Source organism: Silene latifolia, chromosome 9 (genome assembly GCF_048544455.1).
Source record: "Silene latifolia isolate original U9 population chromosome 9, ASM4854445v1, whole genome shotgun sequence".
NCBI lineage: Eukaryota > Viridiplantae > Streptophyta > Magnoliopsida > Caryophyllales > Caryophyllaceae > Silene > Silene latifolia.
Genome location: NC_133534.1, coordinates 179,180,614 through 179,195,642, shown reverse-complemented (window position 1 = coordinate 179,195,642; position 15,029 = coordinate 179,180,614). Strand labels below are relative to the sequence as shown.

Genomic DNA, 15,029 nt, shown 5'->3' with positions numbered 1-15,029 from the left:
GTACTAGGATCTTACCCACAACGCGACGGTCTCAACGGCGTAAAGAACTCTGGATTCCGACGACACAAGTCTTAGGATTTGATAGCAATGAGAGAGAGAAGAGCAATGTAACTTTGTTTTATCTTTTGTGAAACTTAGAATAGGGTAAAAGTGAAAAGAAACTGACGAAAAGTATTTTTATATCTTTCTCGCGTTGCTATCAAAACCCGGCAACATAACCCGTAAAAACCCACTTACTCGATCGGGTGGCCTCTACTCGATCGAGTTACCCCTACTCGATTGAGTACCCATCAGACAGAGCACTGTTTCGTACGCAAAACTCACTTACTCGACAGAGTAAGCCTTACTCGATAGAGTACCCAACAGTACATAAAACCGTAGTATTACGGTCTTCCCTCTTTAAAAGTGAACTTCGTCCCCGAAGTTTAAATTCATACTCAAAAACAAACTTACTAACTCAATAAAACTCAAAAACAAAACCCAACCACAAATCATACCGACTCAAAACAACCACTAACTGTAACAAAACCAACATAAAACCATACCAAAACCTTATGCGATCATCTCCTACTCCGCTAAAAGAAACATGGTAACGTCCCCATAACCACACATACCTGATCAAAAAGAGACGGATATCTCTCCTTCATAGCCTATTCCGTCTCCCAAGTTACTTCCTCAACCTCACCATAAAACCTTGAGCAACACCGTTTTCCGGGACCTAGTTTTGCGAACCTTGCGATCAAGAATCTGTTTTGGCACCTCAAGATAAGACAAGGATTCATCCAACTCGATGTTCTCCACTTGTAACACATGGGAAGGATCACTCACATACTTCCATAACTGAGACACATGGAAGACATTATGTACACGATCCAAAGCCGGTGGTAAAGCTAACAGATAAGCAACCTCTCCCACACGACCAAAATCTCATAAGGGCCAATGAACTTCTGGCTGAGCTTCCCTTTCTTACCAAACTGCATTACCCCACGGATAGGTGACACTTTAAAAAGAACTTAATCTCCAACCTGAAACTCGATGTCCTGATGGTGTAAGTCCGCATAGCTCTTTTGTCGATCCTGGGCCGCTTTTATCTTTTGCCGAATAACTTTCACTTGTTCTATCATCTCTTGTACCATTTGTGGTCCTACAACCACTGCCTCAGCACTATCATCCCAGCAAATCGGACTCCTACACCTCCTCTCATACAAAGCCTCAAACCGAGCCATCCAATACTCGTATGGTAGCTGTTGTTGTAAGAAAACTCGATCAAATCCAACCTATCCTTCCAACTACCACTAAACTCCATCACACAAGCTCGCAACATATCTTCCAAAGTCTTGATAGTTCTCTCTGTCTGTCCATCTGTTGTAGGATGAAGCGCAGTACTCATGTTCAAGGTAGTTCCTATCATCTCCTGCCCAACTCTTGCCAAAACTGAGAATTGAACCTCACATCCCGATCTAACACAATGTCCTTTGGCACCCCATATAACCTCGCCACATGCTTCCTGTACCCATTAGCCAACTGAATCTTACTCTATATATCTTTCATTGGAAAAAAATAAGCTGACTTAATCAAATAGTCAACGATCAACATATCATGTTATTACCCTATTAACTCCTCGGTAAACCCACTACAAAATCCATGGAGATAGACTCCCATTTCAACTCAGGTACCTCAAGATACTGAATCTTACCTTGTGGTCGTTGCTGCTCCCCTTTTACTCTCTAACATGTTAAACTCCTTGCCACAAACTCAGTTGTCTCCATTTTCATCTCAGGCCATCGGTAAGTCTTCTTCAAATCTCTATAAAGCTTGTCACCACCCGGATGTACTGAATACGGTGTGCAATGAGCCTCTGTCATGATTATCTTTTTCAACTTCTCATCCCTAGGCACACACCATCTCCCATCAAACCAAACACTCCCATCAGAATGAATAGAAAACCGAGACACTGTCCCTTTCTCTACTTCAGCTCTTCACTCCTGAATCTTAGAATCAAGAGCCCGCTTCCTGCGAATATCACCATAAAGATCCAGCTCCACTGTTAAGTCCCCTCTAGCATCCCCTTTTTGAATCACATGTATCCCCATATTACCCACCTCATCTCTCAACCTCATCAAAGACATAATTGTGCATAGAGAATGCACACTCTTCCTGCTCAACGCATCAGCAACCACGTCTGCTTTCCTTTCATGGTATATGATATCCATGTCATAATCCCCGATAAGCTTCATCCACCTCCTCTGTCTCATGTTCAGCTCCTTTTGAGTAAAGATTTACTTTAGACTCACTACTACAGATACAGCCTATAACAACGGGTAAAAACCGTTGTAAAATAAAAAAGCGGACGTTGTTAAAGCGGCCGTTGTAGAAGGTATTTACAACGGTTTGCTTATTTAGTGAAACCGTTGTCTAAAGTATTCACCACGGTTAAAAGCCGTTGTTGTTGGGTGTTCTCCGTTGTGGAAAGTGTTTCAAAATTTTGGAGGGAATGATATAACAACGGTTGTCGTATGTATAACCGTTGTTGTAACTTTCCCTCCAAAATTGTGAAGTATTTTGACAACGGGTTTATGGTACATACCCGTTGTTGAAAGTTTTTGTAACAACGGTTCTTTGTTTAATACCCGTTGTTGTAATTTTACCTCCAAAATTGTGAAGAGTTTTAACAACGGTTCTTTGATTAAAACCTGTTGTTGAATATTATGCGCGCGTATTTGTGAATGTCATTCACAACGGTGTTATTTTTATTAACCGTTGTGAAAGGTATTGACAACGGTTTTTTTTTAGTAACCGTTTTTATTACGAACTCCTATTGTTTTGAAAAAATAAATTTGTTTCATGCCATTCAAAAACCTGCATATATACCAAAGACAAAGATAAATCACAAATTTGGGTTCATCGAACTCAATAGATTCAATTCAACCACCAAAGAAAGCAATTTGCATCATATATATATATAATTACAAGGAGTTGAATTTACATGAACTAATCATTCCCTAACTTCAACAAAAAATTTACTAATAAGTTGATCTAAACTATGAGTATCATGCATTTCTATATTCTAAGACGTAGTTGCCCCACATGTCTCTTACCTCGTCTATATCTATATTTGAGTCTTTGCTCAACTGCATTACGACGGGTTGATTGCATCACTGCGGAAAAAACAAAGAGAAGACATTATGGTATATATAGCAGCAAGCAAGACAACATAGCAACATCATGGCATATATAGCGACAAGCAAGACAACATTAGCTCTAATTTAAAAAAAGTAATAAACACATTATTAAATTACTAACCTTTGGAGGAATAATGATATATCTTCGCCTAATAATCTCCAACATGAACCGACAAGCGTAGTATCCACATTGTATGCTATCTGGCTGGCGAGGGGCCTATTATTACATAAAAACAAACAGACGAGAGAAGGCTTACATCAGAATCTTGAACTTTAGGTATTGTATTAGTATTAAACACAGATTTTGCACTTAATGTTATTGTATTTGAGCACGTACCCCTGTTATCGTAATAAATTCAGGGCCAACATCAGAATCTTTCGTGGGTTGATCCTGCTCGTTTGCTCTTTTCTTCTCAAAGGCCCTTTTTTTAAAAATAAAAAAGGAGGCAGAAACTCATTTTTTAGGGGCAAAAATGAGCTTTTTTCTATAAATAAAAATTGAAACTTAATGTTATTATAAATAAATCAGTATTATAAACTTACATATTAATCAAGCGCTTAAAAGTCTCGCTTGGTTGGTGATGTATAGAGTCCAACCAGAAAACTTTTTTCTTTGTCGGCATGATGGCTGCTAGCACCCAATGAGTCCTACATCAAGAGACATCATCATTATTAACAAGTACATATATTAGTTATGAAAATGCAATTGTAGGGGGAAACGTAATATTAATTTGTTTATTACCCTTTTTCATTATAAGAGCCAAAAATCAGCTTCTTGGTTGTCGTCAATTGCTGAGCAATATAATCTACCCGTTCTTTGAACGAGAAATCCGGAATAAATAAAGATAAAACATAGGGGCACAGGAATCCGTATTGATCAGATGGAATATTCTTCTCGGGGATCACTCTCAATTGCAATATCCTACATTATTACGGTATTAATTCCGGTATTTAAAACACTATCTACCTAGTAGTCAGAATATTAGACTATGAAATTATTTATTAAGAAACTTACTTCATCTAAACAAATATGTGTGCTATATCAATCTGGTCTAGTCCAGCCCATACGGCTAGCAGATCCCATGATATAAGCGCTTGGCGCTCAGCCCCTAGAATATCCTCCTCGAGCGGAATAATTATCAGTTGCTCGGAGGCTATGCGATGGCCAGCCTCCTCATACAGTCTCATCATCGTCCCCGTTCTTACTTTTTCCATGTAATCCTTCCCTTTATATTTTGTGGAGTTTATACTCCTAACTTTCACGGCCGGGAAAGAATGAGTCTTTGATGTGGTGCTACTACCACCAGCCTACACATGTAGTATAGATAATTAAAATAATAAAAAATCCAAAGGTAACATATCCTAGTTGGAGTAATAAAAATAAAAGCGTACTTAATTAAATACCTCGTCAACCTGCTCTTTCAATGATGAGGTAGTAGTAGCAGGTAAGACTGGGGACTTAGGCTTATCGGTCTTTTTGTCCCCTACACAAAATTACCATGCTTTTTATAAATACAGACAAAATATAAATAAAGGGGCGAGGTTAATTTTTAAAAAAATGGAGAAGTTAATTAAATACATACCTCATCAAGTTGTTGTGAAGTCGAGGTTGTTGGCATGTCTGTGGACTTAGGCTTATCCGCCGAAGCCGCCTTTTTTGTTCCCTACAAAAAAAAATAACATATAAATTTAACATATAAAAACATTCAACAATTAAAAATGTAACACATATATATAAAGGTATTTCTTCTAACCCCAATCGCTTTCATTTGCTCAAAGGCGGAGGCGGCGGAGATATCTTCGCCAAGTAGATGTGAGTATTAGGCCATTGGATGAAACTTCCAAGCGCATCTCCCAGAATGGTAATGTCGTCACGAATCGGGACGAGGCGGTGGAAAGTTTTCATGGCCTGGAAAGACCGTAGTTATCTCTACTATTGTATGATTCGGCAAAAGTTTTTCGCCATGAATAACTACGATTTCGGCCGCAGATTTGTTTTCTACGAGACCCGGCCAACACGCACACGTGGCTTTTCGATTCTATTAGGGTCGCAAGAATAATGGCATTGTTTACGGCCTGAAGAATATACACATACATACATTATTATATCTTTGCAAAAACGCTCAAAGATTCAAAAGATTTTGCAAAAACGCTTTGTCTCGGGCCGATTTTTGCACAAACTTCAGCATTCATATAAATTTAACTAATTAAACACTTCATGCATACCTTACTGAAAACAGGAAACTGACTTGAAGGGGATGTATCTTTGTTTTCCATCACCGATCTTCTCATCAAGTTGCATCTCCTTTTCGGACCCATTATTTACCTAATAAAATTAACCAATTCAATGGCACCATGTCGAAGTTGGCGGTGAACACACCCCCGATCTTAAAAAAAAAAAAACAAAAGAAAAATAAGGAAGTATATTAGGTACCTGATCGGCTTTAGTTGTTACAACTTCAGAAGCATTATTAGGTACCTGATCTTTCTGAATCTCGTTGACCGATACTTCCTTCTCATGTATTGCCAAGGTAGTAGCGGCCTCTTCACCAATCTGTTGTACCTTATTATTACCCCCTTTAGAAATGACATCCTCCATCATCTTCACTTCTTCTTCGGAAAGCTTACCTCCAGCATTCAGCTTTAGTAGTACGGATGCCATTAATCAAGTCGCTTGCCAATAATGTAATGTGTCGGCAATTTTTATCCCAACAATAACATGTGAATTGAACTTAAATGAAAATAATAGAATAAATGTTACCATGTCGGCGTTCTCGGACTTAGTCTTCCTTTTCTTCTTTATCTGGGCAGTTTTCCCATAATATTTCGTTACTCCAACCTGTAACGGACGCCCCTCAAACGACCTGGATGTTCGGGTCGGCCGATCGCTCTAGCAAGAACGTCATTACGACCACTGGGAGTGAATTTCCCTTCTTCTACCTCTTTCAATACGTTATCCTATAATATATTAAATAAACTTCAAATTATATTTGTGACTAAAATAATAAAGTTAGTAATGAACTCGTCTTAATAAAATAATTCTTACTATGTTGGCCAAAACTTCCTCATCGTATTTGTCATGCGACGACCGGGATCCTTTAGGCGTGTGCCCATGTTTATAAGTTACATGCCGATCCACCTCTTTCACTCCCTTTGCCACCTACACATTAACATGGTAACATTTATACACGTAAATGTGTATCAATGCAAGTCCAAGTGTGATTAAAAAAATAAAGTCTCACAGGGCAATAATGCATGCTACTTACGAGGTCCTCTTCTATCTTTCTGTAACCGCCTCGAGAACCATAGAATTTCCCCTTCTTGCATGAAATGTTAGCACGATTTCTTTTGCTAACGGCCTTCAAATAATTATATAAAAGCGCAAGTAGATGAGATAATAAAAACATTATATAAAGGACTCATTAATTAAAAAAATGATAGGTAAATCGTTAAAAGGCGAGGATATTTAACCTGAAACTTCTCAGTAGTTCTCATCTTTTTGAAAAGATCCCATTCTTCCTGCTTGATGGTGGGACACTTGTTTTCCGGTGGGCTCTTACGCATCTCCCCCGTTGCCTTGTCCACATACAACCAATCCCTAGCAACGCCACACTTCCACTGCCTGTGGACATCAGCTGCCTTATGCATTAAATACTCATCATGACTTTCATCGGGTATAATAAAGCCTTCCTTTATACGAGCCAAGTATGTAATACCCCGTATTTTTTATATAATAAATTAAACGGATATTATTATATATTAATTATTATACATTTTATATTACCAATTAAGTCGGGTAATTGTCGAGTCGATAATTATGATAAGTTGTCCAGCCCAATTACCCTTAACCCTAAGCCCAACTAACCCTAATTATAAACCTAAACACTACCCTAACCCTAACCCTAATAGTAACCAACCGCCTCCCTCATTTCCATCTCCCTCAACCCGCCTCCCTCCTTCACCAACACCAAAACTTCAGATTTCGCGGGTAAAGAGAGAGAAAGAGTGAGCACAGGTGGTGACCGTGCAGAGGAGGAGCTAGGGACTATTGTCGACGGTCGTAGGTGGCCGTGGTGGCTGTTGTGGTGGCGGCAAGGTAAGCATTCAATCCCCTTCTCTGTTTTTTTTCGATTTGATGTCGGGTTTTGTGGGTGGTTGCGTGTCTGATAGGGGCTTTGTTAGTGGTTGTTGTCAGGTTATATGAGTGGTGTGGTGAGTGGCGAGTAACTTGGTGGTTGTTGGGGTGGTTGTAGGTGGTTAGGGTGGCAGTAATAGGCGGCATCGACATAGGGGGTAACAAACGAGTTAAATGCAGTTTTCAGGCGAGTTAGACGAGTAGTGTTGGGGTGGCACCACCGTGGACTCGGGGGAGGTCGAAATGGTGGTGCCATGGTGTCTGTGTTGGTGGGATGACGGTGAGCAGTACGGTGGTGGTGAGGCAGGGATAGGGTGTTGGTTGCGGTGGAGGAAAGGAGAGAAACAGTGGGTGTTGGTGAGGCACGGAGGGGAACCAGGCCAAAAGAAGGCCACGGTCTGACTCGCCGGCGGGAGTCGACCGTCGTGGGGGTGGTCCTTGGTGGTGGGGTTGAAGTGGGTGTTGGGGCTGGTGGTTGACACGGCCTTGTGGTGGCCGGTGGTGGTGTGTGGGCGAGAGCGAAGTAGGGGTAGTGATGTGGACGGGTTATGTTTGTTTGAAACGAGTTTTTATTAGTTAATCATTATAATTCGTTATGCGGTCGTACTCTTAATTAATTAATTTATTTTTCCGAGTCCTTTAAATGATTAGTTAATTTAATTCCCGAATTATTTAATATAATTAGAGACGGGTTTGAGTCGGGATTGTTGTGAGTTGTTCAATAATTAATTCGGGTTTCTCTTAATCAAATAATCCGTTTAATCTTTTAATTATCATATCGGTTATTTAATTTAATTCCCGAGACATTTAACAATTCAAGTCGGGTTTTGAGTCGGGTTTGTTAAAAGAGAAAAGTTACTATATCGGGAAAGTTTCCATTTTAAGAAATTCCACTTTAATAACTGTCTATTTTGGGAAGTTGGGTCAAATATTAATCGGGCTATTTTAGCTATCAATTGAGCCTAAGTTTGGTGTCGGGATTGTATTTTGAAACCGCTATTTTGGGAGATTGCTATATTTAGTAGTTAGTAATTATAAATATTATAATTGTTTTAGGTGACGGATTCGTGAAGGATCGATAATCAGATTCGTTGCTTTATTTTACGGACTTCTTAACTCGCTTAATTGGATTTTCTTTGGCACTATGAGGTAGGGAAATACACTTGTCCTATTATCATCATTGATCGAATTGTGTTGACTTGATTTCTGGATGTTGACTTATGTTATGATTTATATATACGGGAAAGTGATTGATTTGAATTGATCGTATTGAGTATGGTATCACAACATTGAAGAGTGGCATGATTGCATTCATTTGATATACATATTGTGTTGCATAATTATTGTTGAGCATTTCATATGCATTGGAGTTGGAGGATGGTGTGGTGGTGACGAGGTTGTGATACGATGTGATGTTGTGATAAGGCCGGCGGGTTCTCGGCAGACTTGCCCTGGTGTCCTCAGTGCTGAGTGGCGGATCGACTTCGGTCGATATATATAGTCTACCGGGGATCGGTATGGCTGGGCGTTCCGGGGATGTGTGTGATGAGTTGAGATGGAGATGGAGGTGAAGGAGGAGCATGCATATCATATTTTATTGTTTCATTGTTTTCCCTACTCAACCTCGTGGTTGACCCTGTGTATTCGTGAACACTTGTGATGAACCATAATGGGAGCAGATTTGTGGTACTAAAGAATAGCCGACTTGGGAACTATGGGATACGTGAGGACTTGGCCAATCTACCTAGAAGTCTAGACCACATAGAAGATTTTATCACTTAATTTATGATCCGCTGCGAGTTGTATTTATCTTATATTAAGTTTAGTTGGAGAAATTGTAACAAACATGTAATCGTCAAGTTTTAATTTAAAGTACTTTGGTATTGTTGTACTTTGCTATTCACTACCTCGGGAAACCGAGATGGTAACAGTCCGGTTTATTAGGGAATGTCTCGCTAAAGGCTCCTTCATAAACCGGGGTGTTACAAAGTGGTATTAGAGCCAACGATCCTCAGGCCTAAACCAATGAACCCAATGAACATAGGAAGAGTCTAAATAAAATGAACCCCGGGATAGAACTGTTAGGAGCACACTAAGGTAAGGTATGAGTTAGGGGCCCCCTCACACCGAAACTGCCCTCTCGTTTGACCCGGAAACCCCGAGTGTACATGAGAGAAAGGGTAGAAAAGTTGCTTGAGGTTGAACATGAAATTCAAATATCGTTGCCTAAGTATTAACTGATGGATACATTGATTATTGCATAATCGAGTTGATGAATACCTTGAGACCCATATATTCTAACCATTCTGCAGGACCACGCTACGGTAAGTATTTTGTATGACTGATGACGTGATCATAAATGTTGTGGAGATGAGAAATAAGATTTCGAGTCGGGTTAATAATCAATGAAGTGTTGTGCTAGTCGTGAGCATGAAAATATTTGCGAGTCGATGATAGTTACCTGGTTGGATGTTGAATGAGGTGTTGATAGTGCTATTATGTCTGGTAATATGCGGTTATGTGATCCCAAAGCCATGCTAGTATAGTCTTGTGATAGTAATTAGAAACACTGTTGAATTGCATGTTTATAGCCATAGCAATCGTGATTTAGATGTACGGAGTAGATCGAGATGCGAAAGAATTCTATGGGGTAGATGTTTACGTAAGTACAGGGTGAGATTTAAGTCAGGATGGGTTAGTATCGATAGTATGGTTGTAAGAGTTTGGAACATAGAAAATGGACGACTTAGTGCTGAAACTCGTTTTGTTGATTTTACTCTTTAATTGACCTTACTGCCATTTTTTTCCTTCTGTTTATTGCCTATGGATGAAAATTTTATGAGAAATAACCTTGGGAGTTAGTGTCCTTTTTGGCGTTGGTTTCATGCATATAGGATATACGGATTAGGAGTAATAAATATTTTAGTGGGCTGTGGTCAGGAAGTTTCTATGCAGTGATGTTTGACCAACGATTTTGTAAATCCTCATTTAAATTGTATTAATCATTTTCGCATAATTCCAACTCCATCAATCATAAAATTCGCATATGTTTTCAAATTGATAAGCCACGAAAATTCTTGATGACTCTATATTAAACGGTAGGTTTTGCAAACTGACCCAAGTTTTGGACCAATTGCTGTCACATGTTTGTTGGACCAACTGAGTTGTAAAATTCTTTAAAAAAATAAAATTTTTGTGCTTTAGACCTAATTCTTTTTCCCCTGTGTTTTTATCTCTCCATGTTTTATAAAAGTAATATGAATCAAGTTTTAATCGAACGGTTATTTATTCGTGATCTTTGAAAGTTACAACGTGAAACATGACTTGTAAATGTGTGTTCTAGGTTGAGTTTCATACAGTTGTTTGATTAATTCATGAGCCTTAGTAATGTAAATTTATAATGCTTTATATGACGATAGTAGCACGCATGTTCAGTAGTTATGTATCTTAACAAGTGATAAAAAAATTAAAACTTAGTTGATAACATTGTTGGCATGATAGCGTGAGTAAAATTGGATAGCTTAAATTGATTCTTAATCAAGGGTGAAATATTTTAAACGAGTCCAGTTGTTGCATATTTTATGTATGTTTGGCATGTTGTAATATCTCTAGTATGTTCATCATATTTGCATGGTGGTCGGATATATATATAAATATAAAACTATGTTGTCATATCTTGGTAAAAGTTGATGGCGTTAAAAGTTAATTTGATTGTTCTAATATACTCGCATGAATAATTATAATAATTATGTCTAAATGTTTACATATGTAAGATAGTAATGAGTATGTCTAAATGTTCACACAGGTAGGATGCATCTAAGTTCTAATGTCTTTCATATGAGTTGTGTGCCAATAGTTATATTTATTACCTTCATCACATTAAATTATTTCTGTGGGACCTAAAACTATAACATGATAATAAACAATGTTGTTATTCCTTATTGAATATGTTCGTTATTATATTGTCATAAAATGCTATAGTGATTCTTGCAATTGTATGGGTGTGATATAAAGGAAACTGTTTGATATAACATGACAATTGGCATATCTATATTCTCGAGTCGTTACTATCAATTATATTATAATAAAGATTGTTATGATAACTATGTTGACAACTATAATGGGATAACTCTTTTGATGATTCACATGATATGCATTGGTTTAAATGATAGTCATTATAGTTACATTTAATTGAGCCTACGAGTTGCCTAATTATTCAATCATGCAAATCAGAGAAGTTGTTCAAGTTACTAATCTTTTATCATAGCTAGTGTTCTACAAAGTATATGATGGCAAATGTATATGTTTAAACTATTTATACAATATCTCTTGTTTTCTTTGAGAATAAGTATACTAAGTTGCTAGACACAATTGATGATATGATTTTGAAATATGAAACATATGTGGGATATGAAAGTGATGTTGTTGTTGTCATGGATCATATGTAGTTACTTTTACTAGGAAACATGTTTTCAGAATTGATATCGTGCAAACAATTTTTTTTATAATTTAAAATACGAATTATGAGTATGTTGTTGATTGCTTAAATTCATCGACCTAATTCGTGACCTAAACCAGTGAGTGAGTAAATGGTTGTATGGACATGTCAATAAGATCCTGTGATTGTGATAGATAGTAGTGGTAGATCTATTTCTGTGATATGTTTACAATTGTGAGAAGTTCTTAAATTGTTTTGTTGATTTTGCTCTCACTCGTTCATAGTCTATAATTGATCATCAAATTTGTTTAGTTGTGAAACCGTGTAAACCATGATTCCTTTCTTGTTGATTCTTTTAGGTTGATGTTGTGTTTTTAAGCTAAGCATGAGCTAGTAATAAATTTTACTTGTTGACAATTAGTTATTTCCATAATAAAACCTTGTTTCGACTTTAATGTTAATGCGCAATCTCTTATCTTGTGTTCTTTCCTGTTACACGTGGTTGAGAGTGATTTTGTTGCATGTGTATATGAAAGTTGACAGAGGTTACGAGGACGTAACCATGTTTTTAGTTGGGGAGGATTGTAAAATCTTGATGTTTAATTTGCACTTGTTTGTAGATTATAGTTAATCAAGTTGATGTTTAGTTGTGGGGTACCTATGCGAATGAGTTCTATATATTTTGTTCCTACTTCGGTTAGTCGATTGATGTGAAAAAGGAGAGTGTGATTAAACTACTGGTAATGAGTTATGAGTTGGCCTATGAGCCGAGTGATGATTACGGGAGTTATGTTTACGGTCCAGTGCGACCATGGTTATTGAGTTACTTGAGTTTGAGATCGGAATTTAGAGGGAAGATGACGGTGTTCTCAGATGATTATATAGTTGTTATATATCTGTGTTCCCGGGTAATTATTAGTCGTAGTTAGTTGGGTTAAGTAAAGATGAGTTAAACTTCGGGACGAAGTTTATTTTTTTTTAGGAGGGCAGAATGTAACATTCCGTGTCTGTCATGTATAATTGATGTGTCCAAAGTGTGTGTTAACCGTGTTAGAAATGCGTGACATCCGTAAGTACGATATGCAATACCTTTCTGTTGTTTGAGTATGAGAGCGAACTTCGGGACGAAGTTCATTTTAAGGGGGGAAGACTGTAATACCCCGTATTATTTATATAATAAATTAAACGGATATTATTATATATTAATTATTATACATTTTATATTACCAATTAAGTCGGGTAATTGTCGAGTCGATAATTATGATAAGTTGTCCAGCCCAATTACCCTTAACCCTAAGCCCAACTAACCCTAATTATAAACCTAAACACTACCCTAACCCTAACCCTAATAGTAACCAACCGCCTCCCTCATTTCCATCTCCCTCAACCCGCCTCCCTCCTTCACCAACACCAAAACTTCAGATTTCGAGGGTAAAGAGAGAGAAAGAGTGAGCCTGGGTGGTGACCGTGCAGCAGGGAGGAGCTAGGGACTATTGTCGACGGTCGTAGGTGGCCGTGGTGGCTGTTGTGGTGGCGGCAAGGTAAGCATTCAATCCCCTTCTCTGTTTTTTTTCGATTTGATGTCGGGTTTTGTGGGTGGTTGCGTGTCTGATAGGGGCTTTGTTAGTGGTTGTTGTCAGGTTATATGAGTGGTGTGGTGAGTGGCGAGTAACTTGGTGGTTGTTGGGGTGGTTGTAGGTGGTTAGGGTGGCAGTAATAGGCGGCATCGACATAGGGGGTAACAAACGAGTTAAATGCAGTTTTCAGGCGAGTTAGACGAGTAGTGTTGGGGTGGCACCACCGTGGACTCGGGGGAGGTCGAAATGGTGGTGCCATGGTGTCTGTGTTGGTGGGATGACGGTGAGCAGTACGGTGGTGGTGAGGCAGGGATAGGGTGTTGGTTGCGGTGGAGGAAAGGAGAGAAACAGTGGGTGTTGGTGAGGCACGGAGGGGAACCAGGCCAAAAGAAGGCCACGGTCTGACTCGCCGGCGGGAGTCGACCGTCGTGGGGGTGGTCCTTGGTGGTGGGGTTGAAGTGGGTGTTGGGGCTGGTGGTTGACACGGCCTTGTGGTGGCCGGTGGTGGTGTGTGGGCGAGAGCGAAGTAGGGGTAGTGATGTGGACGGGTTATGTTTGTTTGAAACGAGTTTTTATTAGTTAATCATTATAATTCGTTATGCGGTCGTACTCTTAATTAATTAATTTATTTTTCCGAGTCCTTTAAATGATTAGTTAATTTAATTCCCGAATTATTTAATATAATTAGAGACGGGTTTGAGTCGGGATTGTTGTGAGTTGTTCAATAATTAATTCGGGTTTCTCTTAATCAAATAATCCGTTTAATCTTTTAATTATCATATCGGTTATTTAATTTAATTCCCGAGACATTTAACAATTCAAGTCGGGTTTTGAGTCGGGTTTGTTAAAAGAGAAAAGTTACTATATCGGGAAAGTTTCCATTTTAAGAAATTCCACTTTAATAACTGTCTATTTTGGGAAGTTGGGTCAAATATTAATCGGGCTATTTTAGCTATCAATTGAGCCTAAGTTTGGTGTCGGGATTGTATTTCGGGAAACTGCTATTTTGGGAGATTGCTATATTTAGTAGTTAGTAATTATAAATATTATAATTGTTTTAGGTGACGGATTCGTGAAGGATCGATAATCAGATTCGTTGCTTTATTTCTGGACTTCTTAACTGCTTAATTGGATTTGCTGGCACTATGAGGTAGGGAAATACACTTGTCTTATTATCATCATTGATCGAATTGTGTTGACTTGATTTCTGGATGTTGACTTATGTTATGATTTATATATACGGGAAAGTGATTGACTGAATTGATCGTATTGAGTATGGTATCACAACATTCAGTAGCTGGCATGATTGCATTCATTTGATATACATATTGTGTTGCATAATTACTGTTGAGCATTTCATATGCATTGGAGTTGGAGGATGGTGTGGTGGTGACGAGGTTGTGATACGATGTGATGTTGTGATAAGGCCCAGGCGGGTTCTGCAGGACTTGCCCTGGTGTCCTCAGCTGCGAGCTGGCAGATCGACTTCGGTCGATATATATAGTCTACCGGGGATCGGTATATGGGGGCGTTCGGGGATGTGTGTGATGAGTTGAGATGGAGATGGAGGTGAAGGAGGAGCATGCATATCATATTTTATTGTTTCATTGTTTTCCCTACTCAACCTCGTGGTTGACCCTGTGTATTCGTGAACACCTGTGATGAACCATAATGGGGAGCAGATTTGACAGGTACTA

General features: G+C 38.6%; 1 long non-coding RNA gene across 1 annotated transcript; it reads right to left on the bottom strand.

Moving 5' to 3' along the window:
• Window positions 1–3,309: 3,309 nt before the first annotated feature.
• On the bottom strand, window positions 3,310–3,825 carry LOC141598384 (uncharacterized). Its single transcript, XR_012523473.1, has 3 exons — window positions 3,726–3,825; window positions 3,520–3,604; window positions 3,310–3,399 (listed from the first exon to the last, which is right to left on the bottom strand). It is a non-coding gene; the product is annotated as an uncharacterized LOC141598384 (long non-coding RNA).
• Between the last annotated feature and the right edge of the window lie 11,204 nt (window positions 3,826–15,029).